Raw genomic sequence first — 15,453 nt, forward strand, 5'->3', positions numbered from 1 at the left:
AGTTGATGGCAGGGTTTCCTCCCCACTTCTTCTCCTTTGTTCCCTCCCACACGGTTGCTCTAAGACAACCATATTTGCAATGTCACTTAACATCATTAATCAGATACTGCGTTTTAAGGTGAGCTGTCCCTTGCCTTTCCTCGTAGTGGATCTGTGCTGCTGTAGCTGTCTCCGTCTCATTCTGTTGCAAGCCTAAAATGGCAGGCAGGATTAATGCAGCTTGCGCTGCCTGCATGGTCTTGAGACTGAATTCATTACACCATGCCAAGTATTTCTAAAGGGAGCATGTAAATGCTCTGCGTGCCATATCATGCCCTAGCAAGAGCTTGTTCTTCCTAATGGAGATTGCTGTATAAGTAGGCATTTTCAGAATTCAGTGTCATTTTCTGTACGGTTAGTTAATAGCTCACTTCTAAACCAGCATTGGTTCTATTGTTATTATGATTATTTTAACAAAGAATTAAGCGGATGCTGCTTCCAGTTGGTGTCACCCTCTGCCTTAGCTTCTCTTTAAATAATGTATGTTGTATTGCTAATTAATGACAATATCAAATTAAACCCTTCGAAACTGACGTATTTCTTATAAAGCCCATGCAATCTATTTTTAACTCTTACTGCGTAAGAGGTGTGCATAGGGCTTTGGGTTGCTGAGGTTTTTTTTTTTTTTCAGGAAGGGCAATCATCCTGGGCTGATGTTCAAGCAGATGTGAGAAGGGGCCTTTGCAGTCAGTGGTCATCTTCAAGCCTTGAACCTTCAGAAAAGGAGAGGAAAGTCCTGTGCTGCAGCTTTAAAAACAAACCATCACCTTTCATCACCACCTTGGATGAGAAGATCTCTCCGCATTCCACATTTCTCTTTCCCATTGATAAATTCAGCTATCTTGGTCACAGTCTATTCAAGCAAGGTGTTTTTGAAAACAGCTTCTTTTTTCCTTTAGGATTGTTTTTTTTTTAAATAGTCAAGCTTTCACAGTCTCTCCGTTGCTTTAAACAAGAATGGCTGAGTGCACTGCCATGCTAAGGCTTAATTAAAAACATAAACAGGTAGGTGAAGATTTGCATGTTTTTTTTACCAATTGTTATTCCACAAAGGAAGAATATTAAAATATAGACACTGAACTGCTAAGCTATTAAATAAGTATATCTGGTAATGAGGTACTTCTAAAATGCATTTATTCAAGAGACAGTTTTCTCAGTTTAAGAACATATCTCTTCCAAAATTGAAAATAGCATTTCTGCTAGGTAATCAGGGTGTGGCACCGCTTATGCAATAAAAGATTTTTTTAAAAAGCTCGACAATTTTAAAAGATTTGAAAGTCCACTATGAAAATGAATAGGCTTTTTGCTAAGATACAAACGTCTAAGTTGGGAATATAGCTGTGATAAAAATTTAAAATATTCAAATTTTGTGCTTAAAAAAGCGGTCTTTTGGTATTTATCATAAAAACTAACTTAATATTTATTGTTCTTTTATAAAGATTACTGACATAAAGTAAGGATAATTTAAATACATATTTTTTTTCTTTTTGAGATGTCAGCTATTTTTAAAAGATTAGCACCTATATGCATTCCTTTCCCTTTGAGATGAATGCGAATTAGAATTGGACTTACTTAGCAAATTAAAACAATATGTGCAGATATCCTAATCTGTACATTAATTTTAAGTCATTATATGGACATATAACGTATACTAACATAGCTGCTTCATATCAATATTGGGCCAACCTGTTACCTTGGTAACCAAATTCTGTTAAAGAATGCAATAACAGAGCTGCAAAGGCATTTATTATTATTTATTATTCCTCAATTCAAATGATTATTTCATAACATATTTACATGGCTATGATATTTAGCTGATTGGAGACTTTAGCCTGTAACTATAATATTTTCTGTCATCTTACCTTGATTACTTAAGCAATGCAATAATGCTAGTTATGTTCTCACTAAAACAAACACCATAGTACAAAGGAATTCACCAAGACACAAATGTAGAATATTTATTTATACTTAAAACAGATCCAGTACTGTAGAAGAATTAACTTTAAAAACAGCTAAAAACTATAAATTGGTTTAAAGCTTTCTTCTCTCATTATTTCTTTTAGTAACAATTTTACAGATTTTTATTAGCTATCCATAACTTAATCTGACATTTTAACCAAACTGACCATCTTGTACAATGAAATATATGAGGTGAAAGCTGTGATGATGCAGTTTGTAATTTATTGTAAACTAATGTAAGATGAATCTGACAACAATACAACATGTAATGAAGAGGAGCTTATCTGATATTTTTAACAGTATCTGTAAAATTAAACGTGGGGTGAAAGGTATTACTTTTTGTATAAATATTTTTCTAGTTTTGATATAGATACTTTAGAACATGCAATTTAAATGAAGCACAGCTCTTTGTAAAAATATTTTCAGCATAGAAGCCATCTTTTCATATGCCTAACTTTGAAGTAATAGAAGATTATCATATTCAGCACTCAATATAGATGTTTAGTGGCAATATTAAGAAATACAGTTCCATTGGGCACAGGTATTTAAAGCAAACGTAAACAGCAAATGACAATATTAATTTTGATATGATAGCTCACAATCAACACAATATTTTTGTATCTGAAAAATACTAATAAAACCTGTTTAAAATGAAGCTGTAGAATATGCATATTGCAGTACTCAAATAATATAAATGGGTGAATAGACTAAAATCAGGCATTTTTATTCACTTTTTAATAATTCTTTCAAATACTTAGTGCAAAGATTATGATAGGATTGATTGCATTTTTTCAGGATGAATTATTTTGATCATTTACTTTAGAACATACAATGTAACTATCAGGTCCTTGATAGTATTAGGAACATTATTATTCATTTTATTCGTATTTTTTTTCCTTTTAATAAATCTTACACATCATTCTATGTTATAGTATTAAGCATTTCTACAGGACAGCAGGAAAAAAGGATTTATGAATCACTTGGTTTTCATTTCATCTTTGAAGAACAAATGATGGTATCAGAAAAAAATGCAGCTCTCTTTAGCTATGAAGTTTTCATAGGGCTACTAGCTCTAAGCTACAGAAATCCAGATAGGCATTAGATGGCAGCAAGAGTTTATGCTGCCATATCTAATGGTTATCCTGATTTTTGCAGTCCAGATAGATCTGTTGACAAGCACTGCTCATTTTTTAAATATTACCAGCCAGTTACTATCTATTTTCTCAGCCGTCCCTTTTTTTTTCCCTTAGCCATTTTAGCCTACAGTAGTACCAATGACACTGTTAAATCATGTAATAATGTGGTTTGCTTGTTTATGTCTTTGGATGCTATTTGCGTGAAGCCAGTTATAAACCACAGCTTATGACTTAGTATGAGGTGTGAATTTTGTAGTTTATACTGTATAACCGACCGTGATAAACAAAATTCTAGCAAAGTACTATATGATAAACGAACCAAAATATTGTCATGAATTATTTTCCTCCAAAAGGCTATAAATATCTATTCATTTTCTAAATAGTCATTAGTGTTGGATGGATCATCCCCATCTACCAAATTGTTTTTTTAAGATCCAGACAAAAGGAGAGATTGGGTGATCTGATGTCCCAGTTTCCATCTCCATGCTACATGTACTGTACATGCTACTTCTTGTACATAAAATAGTTAAAAGATGGAATAATCAAAAGCTTTGGAACCATCCATGCTAATTATTCCCAGTATTGTTTCAGTAGCTCTGGAAGCTTCTATCCTATTTGATATTTCATATAGACAAGGCTGACAGTTTTTTTCCCCTACATTTTGTCCAGTTTTGTTACTACATAGTAACTAAATAGTAACTATTTTAAATGTTTGCAAAATGTTTAGTAAATGTCAAGATAGATATTTTTGCTGGTTGATGGCAGATATGCTTGGTTTGATCTGAATATAGGAATTGACTGGAAATGTGCTGGGTGCAAACTAAACTGGAAATTACCCATCAAATTTTCCAATAGAAGAGTTATGGGCCTAATATGCAGCCAGAACTACACACTGAGTACTCAGAGTAGTCAAAGGACCCCAGTCACAAAAACATTCCAAATTATTTCTGGTCCAGCCTATATCTGGTGCTCAGAGGCATGTATCATGGATCTTTACTGGGAATTAACATATCCTAACTGAGGAACTTTTTTTTTCCGTACTGTCAGAGCTTGCATAAATGGACTGGACTGTAAACATCTTGTGAAAATGGGAAAGAATATAGCAATGCATAGGAATAGAGGCATAATTACCACAAAACTATGCATATATGGTAGAGTTAATGAAATTTTATGATGAAATTCCCTTGAGAATATGGAAATACTGAGTACTCAGTCAAACTGGAAATATGCAAGCACATGCAACTCAGTGGTGGTATTCAAAAAAGGTTGCCACTGGTTCGGTGGGCGTGGCTTGGTGGGCACACTTGCAGGCGCAGAGGTGTTCTAACTCGCCTCCTGCAAGCCTGCACGATGCCGGTTGCTGCAGCAGCTGCCGCGCGCCACTATTCTGAGCGGTGCAAAGCAGCTGCGCTTTGAATTCTCACCATAAAAGTGAGTATGGGAGCCCGGCTGGGCCAAACACAGAGCAGCGGAGAGAACCGGTTCTGTCTCTGCTGCTCATCACTGCTACTGGCTCTCCAGAACTGGGCAGAACTGGTCAAATACCACCACTGATGCAGCTGAAGGAATTCTCTAAACAATATCAATGTAATCCATCATTACCAAAATGAAAGTTGATGAATTTAAAAAGAAAACATATTAAAAGAGAAAGCAGACTTTACAGAAATAAGGACCCATACAACAAAAAGAGATAATGAGATGGACTGTCCTAAAAGAAAGGTCAAGCCTTCAAAAGGATTACCCAAAAAATGATGCATTGGGCAAGCCTCCTGGCTTCTAGGTGCTCACTGAGAAAGGATTTTTCGAAATGACCATCAAAACATTTGTATTTCGTATATTATTATTAACACGCTATGATGCTAAGTTCTACTCCCCCTCCCCACCTGAAAAAAATCTGTTCCAAATGCAAAACACAAGCAGAGAGGAGTTTCAGTTTCACAGCACCAAGCAGCTTTAGTACAAAACAGTTGAGCTAAGCCACGTCCAGGATCCTTGCTGTCTCCTTCTTCCACAGCAAGTACTGTTTTAGTTTCCTCACACACTGACAGGATGCTAGTCAGATGAATACTGATGGATGCTGGTAGGCAGAGGCAGAAATTTTTTTCTCTTATTGTTCTCCCTCCAAAATAAGCCTGACTACATAGTTACGTAAGTGAAACAAGTGTATCTAGTTATTTAGTCATAATTGAACAGAAGGAAAAAAATGCTAGGATAAAACAAAGCTACTTATTTACCAATGAAAGATCTAGCTAAAACCTCATAAGCAGAACCTCATTTTGTTTTTTATTTGTTTTAGCCTAGCTTTTGATTTTTTAAAAATGTTTTTATATACTTTTGATTGTGATTATGTATGAGCCCAGAGTAGCTGTGTGAGGTGTGTGGCTATATGTGATTAAATATAAATAAATACATAAATAAACAAATAAATAAGAGTTATAGAATGGGAGCAAATGTCACAACTAAATCTATTTGGATGCAAAGTTTGCCATACAGTAAAATAAAATAAATTTAATTGCAGAACCCAATTAGGAATAATGCTGGTTTATCAAATAAAAACAAAAGGCGACAGGGTTTTGAACTTAAAAACTGAAAAAGTAAACACCCATAATGTTGTTCCTTTCAATAAAGGATAAATGACTTCCAGTAAAATACAAATCAATCTAGTTTTACCAGTAGCATCTCTGTCCAGGCAATTCTCAAAGGGAAGCAGCAAATAAAATCCAGAATTAGAGGTGAGAAGGTCTGAAATATCTAATAAAGGAATCCTGAGAAGCTGCTGCATCGGGGATGGGCCCAATCCATAGAAAAAAAAGTACAGTGTTAGCCAGCAGCACAGAAGGCATGGAGATGGAGGGAACAGGGAAGCTGCATGAGAAGCAAAGAAATCATTGCCCCAAAATAAAACATAGATGTTAACAGAGCTACTAAAGGGCAAGAAAGCCATAGACTGTAAGCATTCTTTCAGAACAAAGCATGATGCTCAGGAAATACGCAATACCATAAAGGTAGGTTTAATAGCTAAGGAATACAGACAAGAATATAGCAAGGTTTATTATGTTTTTGCATTAATAGTTAACCATCTATAACATATTATAGCCATATAATTAAAAAAAAACATGTGCAAAAATCCACACGCAGGCTAAAGCTAGCAGCCAAAGCATGGTCTGATAAAACTAATCAAATGTTGAAAATATGAACTTTGATTAAGGAAAAGTTAGTCCATATTTACTTATGAGCCATGGAAAGATATATGCTTGTCACTGCAAGACAAGATAGAAAGATTTGCACAGGGATTAGAGAACAAACAAAAGTATACAATGTCATCAAGGGAATAAAATAATTGAAATGGAAATGGGTTAGTTACATAGCAAGAAGAATTGAGGGCAGGTGGACCAAGGCATTCATTGAATGGATCCACTTGATACAAAGCATCCATGAAAGATATCTAAAACAAGATGGATTTGACAACATCAGCAAGTATTGCAGGCCCAATTGGCACAAGAAAGCTAAGAAATGCATTGATTGGAAACGTGCAGTAGAGATCTTTATCCTGCAGTGGATAGACAATGGCTAAGATGATGATGGTTTACATACAGCAATTAAATAAGGAGTACATGTGTATAGTCTGTGTTTTGTTAATATAACTGTAAGTGCAATAGACAGCTTGGAGAATTAAGAAGTGGAAATAAAATATTGTGGGCATATTAGCCATTATTTTCAACTGAAATAAGAAAGGACAAAAGGAAAGAAAGCTTGCTTAGTCAAAAACAAAGATAATGTGGCTAATTAGGTTTCTAAGTCTCAGTGAAGCTAAGAAGTATCCCCAGGAAAGTTGTATGCCTAAACAAAGATGGAAAGCAAAACAAGTTGTTGTGTATAGGGCAGCCAGAGGAAAACTAATATGCATTTGAATAAACCTGATCTAGCCGGTGCAGTTGGACTACTACATAGAAAGTTCAGTGAGCCAACAATACAAGAGGACTGGACAGTAGTAAAATAGGCAGATACGTAAAAGGAATGTTTCATCTTTATTTAAAACTGCCTATAATTAAAAAATATAAAATTTATTAGATATATAAATTCAGATTGGCTGGGAGATAAATCTCCAGAACTCAACTACAGAACACTTATTCTTTTATAGGGGCATGCTCACCACAAAGTATTGTAGCCCTGTAATCTACAGATGGTTAATATTGTGCTGTGGAATGAGCATGTAGGAAATATATACAACTACATGACATCTTACTAAACTTTAAAATAAAAGAACCAATCCCAACCTTGTTATCTGAGGACAACATAGGATGTATCAAAACTGCAAACACTCCCCCCCATACCATACGCATAGACATTAAAACTATTACGTGAAGGACATGCAAGTAAAAGGGCAAATGAAACCGATGTACAGTTCTCAACATAATAATGGAAACCAAAATTTCCATTGCTAAGCAAGACAATTGTTAAATGAGTTTGCCCCTTTTACAATCTTTCTTGCCACGGTTAAGTGAATCACTGCTGTTGTTAAGTTAGTAACACAATTGTTAAGTAAATCTGGCTTCCCCATTGACTTTGCTTGCCAGAAGATCATAAAAGGTGATCACGTGACCCTGGGGCACAGGTGGAATTCAGGCATTCACCCAAACTGTTAGTTAATTGCTTATGGACTTCAGAGAACTGGCTAAAAATAAAGTTTCTCTCTCCCTTCAGTTAATAGCTCCAGGCAGACAGCCAAGAACTATTTAACAGTTGCAGCTGGAATGCAGCCTTTACAAGCTGAATCAAGTAAATAAACAATAGAAACCGACAGGATTAGGGCAGGGAAACCCATCTAGGGATGGAATTAACCTCTTCCCTTCAGGAAGGACAATATTACAAACAATTTCATTGTAAAGAGTATTAAGTAACAGTTCTGTGATCAGCTGATACTTCCTGGAGTTCCCCAAGACCTTTTATAGCTGCTGCAGTGTTGGCTACTTCTTGTTTCTTCCTGGGGGAAAAGATACAGGAGGGGACAATGATGCAGCTTGATCATACAGGCCATGATTTTTTTTAAAAAAAAATTTTATTGGTTTTTAAAAACAAACATAAACAAACAAAACATAAAAACATCAAGCTATCTTCCATAGGTGTACATACAGTATGCCGGTTGGTTTACAAATTGTTTTGTGCTTCCATTTTGTAGTCTTCAATTACAATTACATTGCATATAATCTCATATTGTCAATCAAAAATTAAATACCTTAGTATCATTATTAATCAATCATTTGACTATACTTTTATTCATTCATGTTTTACAAGATAATCATAATTTACTTAGTTTATTTTATAACAGTTCATAGTATCACCCCAAATCTATCCTAGTCATTTTGTAGATATAAGAAGGAAGTACATCTTTATATATTTATTATTTTCTAAAAGTCTACATATTTTGTTACTGTATTTTATTGTCTAACCATTGATAGAAAAGATCCCAAATTTTATAAAATTGTTTATCCTCTTGTTCTCTTAATTTCAAATGTCAATCTACTCATTTCAGCACATTCCAATATTTTCTTAATGATTTCCTCCTGTGATGGTATTTTCTCATTTTTCCAGTTTTTAGCAAATACAATCCTAGTCGCTGTTAATACTATTACAATCAGGTATTTCAAGTCTTTACTATATATTTCAGGTAAAATTCCCAATAAAAATATCTCTGGTTTCAAGTCTATATGTTTTTTTGTCATTTTTTCCAACCACATGTGGATTTTAGTCCAGTATTTTTTAGCATCCGCACAAGTCCACCACATATGGTAATATGAGCCAGGTGTCTGATGACATTTCTAACATTTTTCAGATTTATTTTTGAACATTCTTGCTATTTTTGTCGGCCACCTGTAAAACATCTTATACAAATTTTCTTTATATGCTGCTGACATTGTCATTTTATAATTTTGAGACCACAATTTTTGCCATTTCTCTAAATCGATCCCATATCTAAAATTCTTCCCCCAAGCAATCATAGTTTCTTTAACTTGTTCTTCTTCTAGTTTAATTTCTAATAAATATCCATACAATTTTTTAAATCAGCTTTTCATCAGTACCTGTCAAAATCTTATCTAAGTCAGTCAGTTTATCATAGAAACCTTCTGTTTTAGAATCTTTATCATACCTTGAATGTATTTGCGCATATGAAAACCAATTCATCTTTATACCTTGTTCCTCTAGTTTTTGCATAGATTTAAGTTCACCCTTTTCATTCAATATTTCACCATATCTAACTGTTTGTTCCTTTTTGTAATTATAGGATACGAAAATGCTTCAATAGTCGATAACCAGACTGGAATTTTCAAATAACATTGTCTTTTAATCTTCTCCCAGTTTAACCACAGAGACTCCCATATATAATGTCTTCTAAAATACCCACATGTTTTAGTTCCTTTATACCATAAAAAAGCATGCCACCCCAACAACAGATCATGTCCTTCTAATGTCAACAATCTAGTATTTCTTAGTGTTATCCATTCCTTAACCCACATCAGATTTGTAGCTTGATAATACAACTCCCAATTAGGCAAACCAAATCCTCCTCTAATTCTAGCATCAAAAGTTTTAACTTTATTCTCGCTTTCTTACCTTGCCATATATATTTCAACACAATTTTATTTAAATCTTCAAAGTAGTCTTTTCCAAGCCTAATTGGAATTGTTTGAAATAAATATAAAATTCTGGGTAATATATTCATCTTGATTGTTGAAATTCACCCTATTAGTGACAGTTGTAAATTTTCCCATTTCGCCAAATCTAGCGCTATCTGCTGTTTAAGTTTAATATAATTATTCTCTTTTAATGTACTACATCTTGCTGTCAAATATATCCCCAAGTACTTAATCTTATTCGTGACCTGAATTTTCAATAGGTTTGCCAGTTCTTCCTTTTGTCTTAATAGCATATTCTTTGTCAAAATCTTTGTCTTATCTTTATTTATTTTCAAACCAGTCACCTTTCCATATGTCTCTATCTTTTCTATCCATTTTGATGCTGTTTCTAAAGGGTCTTCTAAGATGAAAACCAGATCATCCGCAAATGCTTGCAGCTTAAATTCTTCCTTTTTGATTTTCATTCCTTTTATATTTTTTTCATTTCTAATATTTCTGTTTAGCACTTCCAAAGTTAACACAAACAACAAAGGTGATAGTGGGCACCCTTGTCTTTTTCCTTTTCTCATATTGATAGAGTCTGTCAGTTCTCCCTCTATCATTACCTTTGCCGTTTGCTTATAGTATATAGCTTCTATTGCTTGAATAAATTTTCTAGCAAAACCCATCTGTTCCAACAGTAATAACATGAATTGCTAATCCACATTATCAAATGCCTTCTGTGCATCTAGAAATATCAGAGCCATTTGTTTTTCGGGATGTTCCTCGTAGTATTCCACAGTGTCCAAGATTCCTCTCATATTGTCTTTAATTTGACTCTTTGGCAGAAATCCATTTTGATCAGGATGGATAAAATTATTTAAATATTTTTTAAGTCTTTCTGCCAATATTGAAGCAAAGATTTTATAATCTGCATTTAGTAGAGAAATGGGTCTATAGTTCTTAATTTGTAATGGGTTGGCCTCCTCTTTTGGAATAAGTGTAATATAGGCTTCTGACCATGATTTAGGTATCCTCTTCTTTAACATAACTTCATTCATAACTTCTAGCAATGGAAGATTCAATGATTCTTGTAAAATTCTGCCGGAAGTCCATCTGGGCCTGGTGCCTTTCCATTATTTTGCTTCTTGAGTGCTTCAGTTAACTCCATCATTGTTATATTACTTTCTAACATTGTTTCAATCTCTTTAGGTATCTGGGGTAAATTAGCATTCTGTAAATACTGTTTAACTTTAACCTCATCAATATTCTCTTGTGTGTATAGTTTCCCATAATAGTCTTGAATGATTTCCTTCTTCTCTTTACTACCATAGCAAACTTGGCCTTGGCCATCTATTAATTGCAATATTTTCTTTGATTCTTTCTTCTTTCTCAATTTATATGCTAACTATCTACCTGGTTTATTTGCATCTTCAAAGTAGTTCTGTTTAGCACCTCTAATTTTCTGTGCTAATTCTTCTTTTTCTATTTGACCCATTTTGTGTTTAATTATATCCATTTTTAGCTTGATGTCCTTTTTCTGTGGCATTTTCTGTAGCTCTTTTTCAAGTCTTTTATGCTCATCCTCTAGGGCCTTAGAGGCTAGTCTTTTCATAGTATTCCTTGTATAGTCTATTATCAAGCCTCTAACATATGCCTTCATTGTATCCCATACATTTTGAATTGATGTATCTTCTTTTTTGTTTTCTCCAAAGAAAAAAGCCAATTCTTTCTCCATTCACTGTGAAGTCTTTTTCCTTTAAAATAGTATTATTTAACATCCATCTAGATCTTCTTTTTTGTCATTTCCATTTAATTGTCATTGGATTGTGATCTGCCCAAGTACTTGTTTCAATATTTACTTCTCGAGTGTTAGTTATTAATTCTGTTGACATCCATATCATATCTATTCTGGACCATAATAAGTGTCTATTTGAATAGAAGGTGTATTGTTTAGTTTTAGCATTTCTTTCTCTCCATGTATCTTTTAAATTTATTTCGTCTACCATTTTAAAAAAAGATTTAGGGAGAGTCTTTCTGTTTTGCTTTATTGTTTTCTGTGCTTTATAGTCCAATTTATTGTCTACAATTCCATTAAAATCTCCCATCATAACTATATTAGCATAGTCCAGTTCAATTATTTTCATATGTAATTTTTTATAGAATTCTTCTTGTTCGTCATTCGGAGCATAAATTGCAATCAGGAGTGTTTTCATATTATTGTCCATTATTTCCACCATTAGTATTCTTCCATCATCATCGGTATAGATCAATTTTGCTGGGGTGGTCTTTTTAATATATAAAACCACTCCTCTTTTCTTACATTGCGTCAAAGAAGTAAATATTTTCCCTAATTTTGGCTGTACCAACAATTGTTCATATTGTTTTTTAATATGTACTTCTTGTAGACAAATTGTATCAAATTTTAATTTCTCTAATTTATGAAAGGTTTTCCTTCTTTTAACGGCTGAGTTAAGTCCATTTATATTAATTGTAATCAATTTTTTCTCTTCCATGGTTATATTTTATAATTAGGTTTAGCAGCTCTCGTAGATCTTAGTTCACATTGTTCTTTGGCTTCCACCTTTCTACCTACTGCGCCTTCTTCTTTTTCAGTCGCCATTTGGCAGTCCTCTTGGAATTCAATTAGTGAGATCTCTTTTTCTTCCTCTTCCTCTTTCCTTCCAAAAAATTCTGTATAAAATAATTCCGCTTTCTCAGTTGAGTCAATTCTATGTCTCTGTTCTTGCCATGTGAACATTAAACCTTCTGGAATCAGCCATCTATAATTCACCTCTTTTTAAAGTAGCATTTTAGTCAGGAATCGGTATTCTCTTCTCATCTCTCTCACTCTTCTGGGTACTTGTTTCAATACCACAATCTCCTTGTCTTTATATTTCAATGTTTTCTCTGTTGCCACTTGCAATATTTGCATTTTAATGGCTTTCTTTGTAAATCTTATGTGAACTTCTCTTGGTAAGCTATTTCTCATCGCATATCTTGTGAAAACTCGATAAACCTCATCTATTCCAACCATCATCTTCTCTTGAGTTATTTCCAAAGCTTCAGCCAGTATTTCTATCATTATCTCAGCTAGGTTTTGTCCTTTTCCTTCCTCTACATTTTGGAATCTAAGATAGAATTCTGATCTATCCATCTCCCATCTCAACATACCACTTTTATCTTGTTCAACCACCATTAATCTATTATCAATATCTCCAATCCTTTTGTCTCTTTGTTTATCTTCTTCAATTTTTTGGAATCTCTCATCATACTTCAACATCATTTGTTGGATGTTCTCCACTTTTTCATCAGTTTTCCCTGTTCTTTGTTCAATGTTCTCTGTTCTTTGTTCAATGTTCTCTGTTCTTTGTTCAATGTTGTCTGTTCTTTGTTCAATGTTCTCTATTCTCTTTTCAATATTCTCTGATCTTGCTTGAATATTTTGAATTCCTTGCATAATCATCTGCAGAGTCACTTTTTCTTGTTCTTTTTCTTGCTTTAACATTGTCTGTATTGAATGTTGTCCTCCAGATGGTGGAGAGGAAAAAGTAGAAGTTGAAGAACCAGGAGCTGTAAATTTCCTACTCATTTTAAGCAATTCAAAATCTTCAGGTTCTTCTAAATCTTAATCCAATTGTGAAGTAACCAATTATAGTTCAAAATAAAAATAGTAGAAAAAAGAAGCCCAATAATAATAATAAAAAAAGGAAAAAAAGGGAGGACAAAAGTTCTTCAGGTTCTTGTATACCTTAATCCAATCAATAGTTAGATGAAGAAAAAGACTTAAGAAAAGAAAAAGAAAAAAAAGGAAAAGGAAAAATTCTTCAGGTTCTTCAACACCTTAATCCAATTGAAAGGTCTCAAATACCATGTTTCTCATAAAATAAGGCCGGAGGCAGCAGAGCTCGGCTACCCTTAGAAGGGAGATCGGGTGGGCTCCTGAAAGGAGATGCGGGAGTGGTCCTCATAGGAATGTGGAGGGGAAGCGAGGTGAGTGTGAAAGGGTCGCCGCCATGGCACAGGAGGGCGGGAGGGAGCTGGAGCGAAGAAGGGCAGGAAGGAAGCTAAACCGTCCTTTTTATTGCTCTGGTGAGGGCCGAATATTTGCAGGGGCTGGTTGGAAAGGCCTAATTTTAGTATGAACCTTGAGTCGTGGTGGGGGGAGCTGAATGGCAAAGGCACTCTGCACATGATCCGAGGCAATCCTGCCACAGCTCACGGGTGGCGTTGCTAACAGTTGGGGAGAGTTTGATAACTTCAGTGACGCCTCCTTTTCTCTCTCTCTCTCTCTCTCTCTCTGAGCTCCTGAAAGAGCGCCCATCATTAACCAATTACCAACGCCAGCCTTGGAATCCCTTATTTCGGCATAATTTGGGACGAGAGAGGAGCCATAAAACCAGGGACTTGGCGATGAGGTGCAGGTTCTTTTTTTTTTTTTTTGATTGAGTTCAATCACGAGACATTTCTTGATTTTATCGGATGTCGGAGGCGTTCAGAAGAACTTTTGAAAAACTTGTGGGTCTAACTTTGAGAAGCAATGAGTTTGGTCCTTTCAAATGGCGGATGTTAGGGATGGTCTTTGGAGACCTCCCCTCTCTTTTAGCTGAGGAAGACCTGGGCGATTTTAGGCTAAAAGCTGCCCTGGAGAGATTGATCAGAGAATGGGCAAGAAAGCAAAACAAGAATACATTTGGGCTAAGGCCTTTTCTCCCATTCCCTCTGTCACAATCTCACAATTTTCAACCAGACACAGATACGCATGTGCTTTCTCTCCTGCCCTGTTGATAGATTCAAAGACCACTAATGCGAGCTCCCCTCATGAGGCCATTTCTATCGGCCAATGGAAGCTCCCCAAAGGCAGAGTTGGCAGCTGCTTCTACTGGCCAATAGAAGCAGCTGGTCACTCTGCTTTGGGGAGCTTCTATCGGCTGATGTTCTATCGGTGGTAGATCAGGGTATTCTGGCCTAGGCTACCTGCATAGCGCTCCTAAAGGCAAGTTTTCTCCCCCCCTTCCCTTCCCATTTCTCTTTACCTTGTGTAGTTCTAATGAATCATGTGAGAAACGGTGCAGAAGTGCATGGTTTAAATAGGCCTAAATTTTGGGGGCGGGGCTTAATTTCACCTCATGCCTAGAAATTATGCTGGGCCTTCCTATTGGTGGAGGCTGTATTGTTGGAGAAACACGGTAGAAAAAAGTGCATAAGAATAAACGAGAAAGGTAGATGAAAAAACAAAAATACCAGGAAAGTGGGCGGGGAAAGGCTTTTAAGGCTTTCCCTTTAAAATAAAAAGCAAACGTAGAGATTGGACTTCCAAAGAAAAAAAGAAAAACAAAGACAAGCTCCAACAAAGCCAAAAACCCGTATAGTTATTTTAAAAAAAAGAATTAAAAGAAATACAATAAAGCTGGTGAGGAGGGATAGCACAACTTAGGAAAAGTAAAAAGGCCACACTGCACTTTGTTTAATTATTCAAGGCTCTTATTATAACTCTCTTCTCCAAAAACTTATCATCTTTTTTCCCCCTATGTTTCAACACCAGATCCCAGCTGTTGATAGAAACCCAGAAGAGCACCTGCAATAATACTCTCCCATGCTCTCCCATCTTATAAAATAGCAATGTCCTTGAAAAAGAGTCTCAGTTCTTTCTTTCTCAGCTTTGTCTGGTCACAGGGAAATAGAATATTTTCAAGTCTCTAGTT

General features: G+C 35.1%; 1 protein-coding gene across 1 annotated transcript in view; it reads left to right on the forward strand.

Moving 5' to 3' along the window:
• Positions 1 to 49: 49 nt before the first annotated feature.
• ZBTB38 (zinc finger and BTB domain containing 38) overlaps positions 50 to 15,453 on the forward strand; it is a 39,662-nt gene continuing 24,258 nt past the window's right edge. Inside the window, exons 1-2 of the mRNA XM_026701682.2 lie at positions 50 to 118; positions 671 to 1,044. The gene's annotated coding sequence lies outside the window, so the exon portion shown is untranslated. The remainder of the gene's footprint in view (positions 119 to 670; positions 1,045 to 15,453) is intronic.

This window comes from Pseudonaja textilis, chromosome 4 (assembly GCF_049901715.1).
Source record: "Pseudonaja textilis isolate UNSWEBS1 chromosome 4, rPseTex1.2, whole genome shotgun sequence".
Lineage (NCBI taxonomy): Eukaryota > Metazoa > Chordata > Lepidosauria > Squamata > Elapidae > Pseudonaja > Pseudonaja textilis.